Source organism: Tetrao urogallus (genome assembly GCF_951394365.1).
Source record: "Tetrao urogallus genome assembly, chromosome: 12".
Taxonomy (NCBI): domain Eukaryota; kingdom Metazoa; phylum Chordata; class Aves; order Galliformes; family Phasianidae; genus Tetrao; species Tetrao urogallus.
The window spans coordinates 19,014,460-19,025,704 of NC_136825.1; positions in this window are offsets into that span (position 1 = coordinate 19,014,460).

Sequence of the window (11,245 nt, forward strand, 5' to 3'; positions counted from 1 at the left end):
TCATTCGATCAGTCCTTCAGCTGCAAGGAAAAACAGAGAATTAGAAGAAGGCGGAAAGCAGGAGGCGAATCTGGCTCAGGGGAAGAGCTGCTGGCAGCCTCACACATACGTGACTACGTATCTTGCCTGTGCTGTGTTACTAAAAGATACCTTTGAAGATATTACAGTTTTCTGTTATCATCTTTGAACTAGCTGAAGTTCAACTGGCTGAGTGTTTGCGAGAGCACTGCTTCTTGGATGGATTCTGGCCTCAGCCAGGATCCCCTTTAGCTCAGTGGCATCCTTTTTCAGCAAGTCCTTTCTCACTGTCATGGGCTGTATCACATACTGATGCTAGCTGTGAATTTTGGGTTGGCCATCACCTTTTTAAAGCTCAAAATGAGATGGACAGGCTTGTAATTATGAAGCAGGAAACCAGTGTTACTCCCATGGATCCAGTCAACGTGAAAAAGGCAAATTAATTTCTTGGCTACTCCATTACAGTTGTTAGATGCAGGTTTCATGGACCTCTTCATTTGAACATTTTTTCATTGCTACTTGACCCCATCTCCAAGTTACTCTTGAAGTGAAGAGCAGTTTGTCATCCTATGGCACCAGTTATCTTCTCCCCACGCACAGCTCCAGCATACACACTAACCTCTGCATTGCCCCCACTCTTCTCCTAGTGTTACTTTCACAAGAGGTTTGCTTATGCCCCACTAAGGCTCTTTGTGCCCCAGGTAGATTTAAAATCATTTTCTCCCAGCTCTCCAAAACTAGCATGACTTGTGCTCAGCAGGGTACGCCATCATGGCCCTCCAGAGTGAGCAGGAGATGCGCAGCTCTGGGCAGGATGGATCCTGACCATTTGGGTGTCTCCACTCATCTCTTTCCTCATCTTGATAGCAATTTTTTCCCTCTTTCTATACAAAAGTTTAATCTTATTTCAGCTGTCAGGCTCCAGATGGTAATTAGGGAACTGGATAAAAGTCCTGGCTCTTTCCCATGTTTAATTTTGTCAGCTACGGGTTTGGAATGAAATAATGGAACTCATGATTTCCATGACTTACAGATTTACCCTGCCAGCATCTCTGAATCTGGCAAAAAGGGCCCACAAAAGAAGCCAATAAAAACCCTGAATTGTTTTAAGCCTGGGCTGATAGCCCAGATTTTCTTCTGTGTTTTCAGTTATTGTAAGAAAAGAATCCGAAACAGAGATTTTCATGCTGAACTGAAGCAGTTTGGTGCTGAACAGACATTCAGTCTTCAAGAAGAGCTGCCAGCCTTCGAAGCGATCCCTTGATTGAGTGATGTGGGTTTCCTGGTCAGTGATAATTGTTTCCTTCTTTTGAGAGAAATGCCCTCAGTCATCACACAGGTGTCAGCTCTGTCCTGTCCCTGAGTTCAGAGCGGCTGATGTCTGTGGCAGAGTCTGTCATGTCTCAAAGCCAAGAGGGTTATTCATCCGCCTTGGCACCGGGAGCAAAAACAACAACAACAATTACAGCGCTTTAAAGTGAGCAGATGTGTGATGCCAAACAATAGAGCACATCCTTATGCCACAGGCCTGATGAGTGGAGAGCCCAGCTGCAGTGATTCGGAGCAGACCAGGAGGGTCCTGGCAGAGGTGGGGCCGCAGGGGCAGAGATGCAGGGCAGGAGGGCTGGGGGCATGCAGCTGGTGGGGCAGCAGGGAGAGCCGGGGGACCAGCTCCTACTTTTTGAATGTTTGAAAGGTTCTGACAAGTAGCCAAGGGAGGCTGCAATAAAAAACTCTTAAGAGAAAGATGATTTAAAAAATAAAATCTGCTCGCCCTTCATTCTCACTTGAATGACGTGAAGCTTTGGGCTCATCCTGGAAATGTTCTTCTCTTGCAGCGGCTGCCACATCTCCGTTACTTGGCACTTCTGCTCACACGTGGGGAAAAGCCTTTGGATACTGCTCCTGGATCTCAGTCACGATGGCGTGGTGATTCTGGCGCGCTGCTTTGCGCTGGAAGAGTGGTGACTCAGCCTGCTCGACCTCGGGAAAAGCAGCTGTGATAGCAAAGCAAGCTGCAGTTGTGCTACGTGGAGGAAGGGGGTCCAGAACAGCCAAGCATAAAGGTGGTCAACCCCAGAGCACGCTGCCCAGAAGGCGTTTCCACCCAGGTCTTCTCCCTCTCTGCTGGAAGGTTTGGGTTGTGCAAGAGAGGGGCTGGGCTGCTGATGGAGATGCCCTACCTGCTTCAAAGAGCTAAAGGAAGCGCTGGGGGCTCTCTGAGTTTCTGCAGTCCTCAGAGGAACCTGCAAAATCTGGGGTGTTGAGGGTGTTTTGAGGCAGCACTTGAGGTTTGAGCTGCTTGTTTTTGCTTTGTGTTGCTTGAACCTGTTTGATGGGAACGGCGCCCAGCGCTGGGCTCTGCCAGCAGCAGGGGTTGTTATGTGTAACTGAAGACCAGCGAACATCCTCACACAGGAGCGGTTCAGTTTGAGGAACCCGACAGCAACTGCACAATGTCCACCGTGAGCAAACCTGCAGCTGGGACTGACGTGGGCCTCCAGCAGAAGGAGAGCTGTGATACCCCCTGTGCTCCTCTGCTCCATCTCCTTTGTCAGCTCTGCCTGTTGTGACAATGGAACCGTTCCTGTGCCACATCTGCCCATGTGAAAGCCATGCAGCACCACTCACCCCCCACCTATGGTGCCACTGCTCTCAGCCCAGTGCTGCTGCTCTGACGTGGAATCCCAGCCCCCAGAGAACCTCAGAACAAATCCTGTGAGAAGATGCAGTGCTTCTTGGTTTCTCAACCCTGCCTCATCTGCCAAAGTGATGCTGGCCAGCTCTTATGCTGGTGAACCACGTGTCCTGGTGACCACATCCTGTACATCAGGTCCTGCAAGTGCTGAAGACCTCTGGGACCCCCTGAAGAAATCTGCTCCCCGGTGCTTGACATTTCTCCAATTTCTGGGCTGTTTGGCAGCTGTGGGGATTTCACCAGCAGCTCACTTGACACAGGAGGTTATTAGATCTTCTATTCTTCTTTCAGCCTCTCCCCCCGCGCTGCCTTTCCCCTTGGCCCAGCTCTAGGAGCAGGCTCTCACTCCACGCCAGGCAGAGGAACAGAGCTTCCATTCACAGCGCTGCTTCCAGGTGATGCTGCCTTTCCTGCAGTCCTTCCCCTCCTGCTCACAGCCACGCTGGCCTCTGGCAGCCCATAGGGATGCCAGGAGCACCCTGGGCTCCTTCCACCTCCTGTTGCTTTGAAACACAGCAGATTGGTCTTAGTGCAAGTCTCATGCAAGACTTCATTTTGTGTCCCATGGGTGTTTGGCTCTGTTGGGTGCTGCAGGAAAACATCAGCACCCAGTGCATGAAAGCATGCACAAAACTGCTGACATTTAGTGGTTTGGGCTGGTTTTGCAGCCTTTAAAAGGGAAAAGAACAGTTCTGTGTGTCTGACCAGGAAAAGAAGCCCTCTTTATTTATTGTCTGGCTGTCATGTAACAAGCTCTAGTTCTGGCATTACTTCTTTTTTGTTCCTGTTTCTTTTATTTGGTTTGGTGCAGAAAAAAAACAAAAAAAGAAATCATGAAAGTGAATGCTGTTAGCGGTCTCAGTGCTGAACAAGTTCTGTGTGTGTGTGTGTGTGTGCTGTAGGATAGCTGTGGAGTGTCCCGTTTGTAGCTCTAGAATTAACAGTGGTGCTGAGCGATCCGAGCGTCTTGCCCAGAAGACGGGCAGGCTGAAACAAAGAGACGCCCTTTGGCACATTGCTTAGCGTAAAGCCCTACAAAAAACAAGAAAAACAGTCGCTGTGCTGCCTAACCAGAAAAAAAGCCAGTCTCATTCCATTCTGAACTCCCTAAACAAAGTGAAAGCAGGTTTAATTAGCTGGATGTCTCCGCAGAGCTCTCCCAGGGGTTTGGAGCTGGAGCCGAGTGAAGGCAGTGTGAGGCCACTTGGGTGCCAGAGACTCTGCCCATGAGCAGACAGCATCCCCGCTGCCATGGGGCAGGAGACCCTATTTCTCTCCCAGCTCGCCCCAGTGCTGCAATGTGGGGCTACATCGGCTCCTATCTGGCCGCTCCCGTTGTATGTCAGCCTCCTGCAGCCTGGCCTGGCCCGAGGGGCACGAGGAGATGGCAGTCACACGGTGTTGGTGCGGCTGTCGTGTCACGCCTGGTTACCACTGTGAGAGGCAGCTCCACAAACAGGCTGACAGCACGGCACGAGCGTCTCGGAGCTGCCGAAAGTTCCTGCAAGTCGTGCTCAGCAACTTCCTGCCTCATTCTGCTCTTTCTCTTCCAATTTCCCACGTTTCTCTCAGCGCACAGCCATGAGAGCGCAGGGAGAGATTCCCATCCTCTCGCAGGAAAGAAGCAATTTTCTGTGCGTTGCGCTGTGTGGCCGCGGAGAAACCCCGGCAGCCGTTCTCTAAAAGAAGCCCCGAACTTTGTGCTTTGACAGCGACCAGAGACACGCAAAGAGCGCCCGATGGAGAGCAAAGCACAGCCCACGCGGGGCCAGGGCCGCGCGTCCGGAGGCTGCAGGGGTCCCGCAGGCAGACACGTCTCAGGAGCCACGGCGCAGAGGGAAGAGCTGGCAGAGGGGAGCGCGGCAAAGAGGAAACGGGAGAACTCCCACCGCTCGCACAGGGCACGGCTCTGCCCCGACGGAACGCACGCAATGTCTACTTACATCCCATTCGATAGCGCGGATCCCGCGTCCCCTCGGTACCGTCCCGGCAGCGAGCTGCCAGGCAGGCACATCTGGATGTAGTTAGCGGAAGACATTCTTCAGCCTTTCAGCAAAGCCGAGGAAATTCTGGCCGAGCCAGGCGGGGTTCTCCCTGCACCCCGCGCCGCGCTCACACTGCGGCCCTTCCCCCGCGTGTCCGCGTGGTGCCGGGGGGGCTCGGCCCGCGGGGGTCCGCCACAATGGGGCCCCGTCTGCCCGAGGTCGGTGGGGTGGAAGGAGCGGCCGCACCGGGGAAGCAGCTGGCTGCGGACCCAATGCCGGCACGTGACCGGCGGCCGTGCGCGCAGCTGGCCTGCGGCACAGAGCGCGGGGACAGGATGGGGTCCCCTGGGTTCTGCTCTTTTTCTGGCTGAAGCAGCCAGGAAAAAAAAGAGAAAAAAAGAAAAAGAAAAGATTTTTTAATTGTAACTTTTTTTTTTTTTTTTTAACAGGATTTGTTCTTTCCCAATTTAGCTTTTTATTTTATTTTGTTTTGTTTTGTCTTGTTTTTAATTCCATTATGATTATTTACCTCTGCAAAGGTTGCAGAAACTGAGGTTGGGTTCAGTCCTTCAAGAAGGAAACTCAACCTGGCGTTTGTTCCTTTATCCTAGCAGGGAAGTGATGGGAGGGGATGGAGAGCTGAGCAGAGGCTGAAGGCAGATCATGGAATCATGGAATCATTAAGGTTGGGAAAGACCGCTAAGGTCATCGAGTCCAGCCATCCTCCTACCAACATCACCCACTGCCCATGTCCCTCAGTGCCACATCCCCACCCTGGGACACCTCCTGGGACGGTGACTCCCCCCCTCCGTGGGCAGTTGTGCCACTATTTCAGAGCAGAACTTTTTCCTAATAATCCAACTATGCCAAAATTCCTTGAACACCAAACTAACACCCCTGCCTTCTTCCTCTTATTTTAAAACTCTTATTTTGAATTACTTCAACACAAAAAGGTTTTAACAGGAGCTGAGTCTGAATGGTTGTCACCACCTACTGATGGCGGTTTCTGTTTCTGTCTCTTGGTTTCTCTGTTTCTGCACTGGACGCACTGACCACTCATCTTCCCAAGACTGGAGAGTGCCCAGTGGGACCTCCATAGTATGCCAGATTTTTGTTTATGCCAAGCTTGTCATAAAGCTGTGGTTTTGACTTATTTGGTTGTTTTCAAAAAACCCCTGGCTGAAGACACCTCCCTCTTTCTCCTCTACAGCAGCAGCCCCAGGCTATCTACCTTTCATCCCTCCCCTGGGTGACAGTCCCGGAGGTGAGGAACAGACGGCGTCCTCTGCTGGAAGCTGTGTCACTCTGCGTGGCAATGCTGTGTCGGTAATTTGGTCAGTGGCGCTGTGTATGCAGTGTCTGTCTGCCTGCTGTAGGGCAGAGCCCTGCTGCCCATCACACCCCTGGGGAGCCATGCTGTGCTGCTGGGAATACAGCATGGTGATAAATGACGAAGGGCCGATCTTGGGATTTAAAGTACTGCCTGAGGTTTCAGTGTGTCAGAGTGAAATATTGCTCTGCTCCAGCTCATGGCTGAAGGAATTTCCCCGAGTGCAGCTGTCAGGTCAGCCCATGGCTTCCTGTGCAAACCCAGAGCAGAAGACGGGAAGTCCAAACCCAGCAGCTCCCCCGCAGTGGGCTGCTGCCCCTGAGAACGCTGACCACGAGCGGGGCCCAGGGGGCAGGAGTGGTGCCGTGGGCTCAGAGCAGCCTCACAGATGTAGCAGCATTGGAGGGAACACGGGGAGCTGCCAGATGGCACTTTGGGGTGACCCCACCTGAACAGGCTCAACTGTGAGTCGCTGGAAACCGAAGAAGTCATGCTGGCTGTGCTGGGTTTTGACTTGAAATGGCAGCCATGCACTTTCAGGTGGGCACAGGCCTTGGGGCAGGACTCTATTCTGCATCCAGAAACCTCAGCTGGATGCTGCTGTGACAGCTGGTGAGGCCAGAATTTCAGAACCCTTTTCTTCTCACCACCGTATGAAGTGCTTAAAAAGAAAGTCTCTCAGGCTCTTTTTGTCAAAAGTATATGTTTATTTATAAAAGAGAATGGAAAAATAGACCAAAGTGCTTTTTTTTTTTTTTTTTTTTTTTTTTTTTTTTTTTTTTTCTCCTATAGAAGACAATACATATAGGCTGAATGTCCCAGACCTGAGTATGCATGGTTTTGCAGCCCACAGCTGCAGATGCTGATCCCAATCTGATGCTGCACAGTGTGGAAATTTGGAAGTAGAAGGTCAGCAAGGGATTTTTCCACTGATGACTAAGGGACTTGACCACAGATCTCCAACTGATTTAAATTAGTCAAACTCCTTCACTGGCTTTAAAAGTTCAAACCCAGTCAAATCCAGAGAAGAAAAAAAAATTACTTCATTTTACTGCAATTTTTTTACTTCAGGCCTTACAAATTGGATCCATTGCTGTGCCAAAGCCAAGTGGCCAGACTCAGCTGTGGGAAGCAGAGCACCTCACCACCCCCACTCACCCACCCTGCTGTGTTGGTCAGACTGAAGAAACCTTCTCCATCCCCATTCCAGTACTGCCTTGGATTCTGATGTGCAATGCCAGAGGTTCGTAGCTACATGTGAAGTTTCAGCTAAACTCAACAAGTGAGTCTGGGGCCCCTCAGTGCCTTGTGTGCCACAATGGGTTCCTGCTCTGAGGTATGTCTGAAAGGCAGAGCTGACCCTCTGACCCACTGAGGATGTCTCCTCAGTCCTGAAGCAGATTTTTCAACGGATAGCAAAAAGGGAAAAAAACTCACAATTTTGTCACACGAGGAGAAGACCTTTTGCCAGAGCAGCTTCCTCTCCAGGCACCTACGACTTCCCCAAGCAAGTGGTTTCCCTCACCCTACACACCTCTTGATCTTAATGTTGTCCAGATCTTGACATTTTCTGCTGCAGTTTCCCCCAGGTTGTGAAACAGATACAGTACTGAGACTTGCTGCGAAACTTCAGGAAACCATTTTAGCTGGGGGCTCTGCAACCTGAAGCTCTGCAACCCGCAGTGCTCAGACAGGAGCTTCCCATTCTGCATTAAAAATAATCCACATATCTGCCTCTGCAAGTGTGTGGAGCCCTGGAAAGTGCTGCTGCAAGCGGTCAATTGGCATTTGTTCTTAATTTGACTTGCTGTGAAAAACTGGAAGTGAATTTTATTATTTCTTTTCAATCTGGCTCACGGTTTTGCAGCGGTTCCAATCACTAACACCAAAGCCCTGTCCTTTTTGCGTCAGCTCGCCCATAGGCAGCTGCAGCTTGTGAGAACTAAAGCCGGCAGAAAGCACCTTCCCTGCCCCGCTTCGATTGATCAGCTGGGATGATCACAGTCTTTTTCAGCATATTAAAATCTATGGTGTATTCCTCACCATCACCCAAGAGGCCCAAGGCCGGCCTTTGGATGGCTCCGTCCTGCAGGGCAAGTTTGATGCTTTCCTTTGTTCCCATTTTACACCTGAGTGTCTCCCTCTGTTTACCTTCTGAACAACCTCATGTGAAAGTCTGCGCACTTTGACTTCCACTCTCTCTCGCTGCCCAGCTGTAGCTCCACTGTGCCAAAACAACTCGCTCAAATCCTCCTTTGGATGCGTTTTTATTCCTTCTGGCAGACTGAAAGGAGCCTTCTTCAAATCTGAAACACTGCTAAAACCACAGAAACGGTCTGCACCACAACAAAAGCCCTCTTGGATCCTGCCCTGGACGCATGTTTTGGCCTCGTTTCATGCTGTTTATTTTTTGTCTCTCATTTCATTTTTTACACAGAACTGATAACTATCTTCATTTGCTTTTAATAGCGCGTGCTGGTTTGATGCATGTTTGATGGCCTCCCCCAGCAGCATTTTTTTCAGGCGTATCTACACATAGGGAAGAGCTGCCAAGGGATGCAGCCCAGTCCAGCTGCAGCTTTGCTCTCAGCCCATCTCACACGCTAGATTCAGCTGATCAGTGTAAGGAGCACTAAGGGGATCACCTGCATGTCTTGGCACCTGAGTAGGGTCAGTGTGCAACAGCTTTGCCCAGGAAAAGAAGAAAGCCAGAGTCCAGCACCGAGTGCCTGCTTTCCAGCAAGTATCCCCAACCTGTAATTCTTCCTCTGGTTTCACTCACTGCATTGCTATCAGAGGTAAAGACTCTGATTTCTTCCATAAACCTCTGCTAATGTTTTTTGTTGCGAGTGCTTCTTCCTGTCCTGTGTGCTGCAAGTCCCTTTGTCCTGGCATGCTGGTGCACAACAGCTGTAAAATCTTCTGAATAAAAAAGCTCAAGTAAGTCTGGAGTCATGCCCTAACCACGTGTCAATTCAATGCAAAGGACACTGGGTTCTCACATCCTATAATTCGTCTATTTCATCACAAGGCATCTGTGAAAATTGCCTCTATCTGTGTTTGTGCCAAATGACACAGAAAAAAACAACTCTTTTAGCAGGCAGGAGCCTGCTTGAGACCAGAATCAAAATGTGCATTGCACATAATATACAACTACTGGTACCTGATTTCTGAAAAGAAGGAGCCAGGAGCTCCAGCACTTAATGGCACGTTAGGGAGGGAATCTGTGAGTAAGAGGAGACACACAGGCCAATTGCTAGCAGAGGAATAAAACGCACAAGGTTTGCATTATAAAAAAAAAAAAAAAGAAAAAAGCATTCATGCTCAGTGCTCCGTAATAACAGCAAAGGGAGTTTTTGTACTTAAAGTCGATGCCAAAGAATGAGCTTTTCTCATTTTGAGTGCTAAGAGATGATATAAAAGCTTCTATACACCAATGAGCCACTGCCTTATAATGGTATCAACACTGAGCAATGAATACCGGTAGGCTGAGAACTTAGAAATATTCACTACCAATGAGGCAGCACACCGTGCATAGGTCGTGTTTTCTGAAAAGCCATTTGCTGCAAAATAAAGAGCAAACACTGTTGCTCTTACAGCAACTTTCAAGTTTCTGATTTTTTTTTTAATACCATTGGCCAGGTGGGCTGCTGCCAGAGTTCCCCAGCCAGGGAAAGCTAAATGCTCCCAAGTACAGTCCCACTGCAGCCCAAACTAACAAAGACCAGCATCACTGTGCTGGTCCCAAAAGGAAACGTGGCAGAGATACTCATTTTCTTTTGGGGAGAGCGCTGGTACTGCTGGAAGGGAGAGGACAGGACACAGAAAACATTCTTCTCTGTCTGACTTAACTTCCAAGACCACCAGCTGTTCCTGCCCATGGATGGGAAGGTCAAAGAGGAAGAGAATTAACACCTAAGAAAAAAAGTATCAGTAAAAAATAAGGAATATGTCAAAACTGGTTGTTGTGCTTCATGGGACCTGTGTTGTGCTAGAAACTTGTTGCTCTGTGCTTTGGTATAGGTAAAGGTACAAGCTCTGCTCTGTTGCAGCCTGCATCAACACACCAAGAGACAGCAGGCCTGTCCCACTGGAACTGAAAGCAGGAATCAGCCCTGAATTTTGGGTACTTTCTCTTGTAAGCAATATTTTGCCCTCAAAAGCAAGGCAGGTAGGTCCAGGCATGGGATCTGATGCCCAAGTGTCACACAGCAACAACACTGCTGTCATTGGAAAGGCTCTGTGCAGATCCTGACACATCCCTGGTGAACTCAGCAGGCCAAGGACAGGTTGAGCGAAGGCACTGGCAGCCAGCTGGTTGGAGAGGCTTGCTTGGCGGGGTCTGGCTGGTATTTGATGCTGCAATGCACCATACAGCAGCAGGTTCAATCAGTGACCTGTAGGCAATTTGCTGACTCTAAGGCTGTATATTATTCTTGCAGCACTGTGTTTTTCCTTTCACAAACTCCTCCAGGCTGGGAGAAGTGCTAGACGTGAGGCAGTCAATACATCATGGTACACCATACTCCTGAAAGAGCTCTGAATTTGTGCTTATCCACACTGTTTGTTCAGTGCCTGAAGTCTTCTACAGCAGCAATCTTGTGCCCTGTGGAAGATGATGACTGCCTTTGGTAAAGGCAGTGGCACGTGGTAAGATGTGGGAAGGAACTACACCGGGGTAGAGCAGGACAGGTGTACTTGCTGCAGATGGTCCTCATTTGAAGAACAAAGAAAACATTATAAACTTGACTTTTCCTTTGTCTTTACATAGTTTCAAGCCTGAAGGCATACATGCCAATATGAGACAATATATTGCAGTTCTCCAGGTGATGGCCCCTGGGCCACATCTGAGAAACACTGGCTTTGCTTCCCAGGGGAATTCTCTGAGATGCCTTCCTTGCTTTTCACCTCTTCCCACCTTCCCCAGGGCTCGTTAACTTGCCTGGCTGCTTCTCTGTGACATTTCAGTCCTGAAGGAAGTCAGGCTGTCTTAGTGGTTCACAGGAAAGTAACATCAACTTCTGGAAACAGAAAGAAATAAGGAACATCAGAGCCCCATGTTGGCTTCTGGGAGCACAGAAACTGCCCAGGGCACTCCCTTCAGCACATAAACTTGCAGTGATTTTCAAGGCATTACATTCCCAGACGCTGGCAGCAGTCTCATACACTAACTAAAGCAAGAAAGCCCTCAGCAATGCCACCACCCTTTGGGCT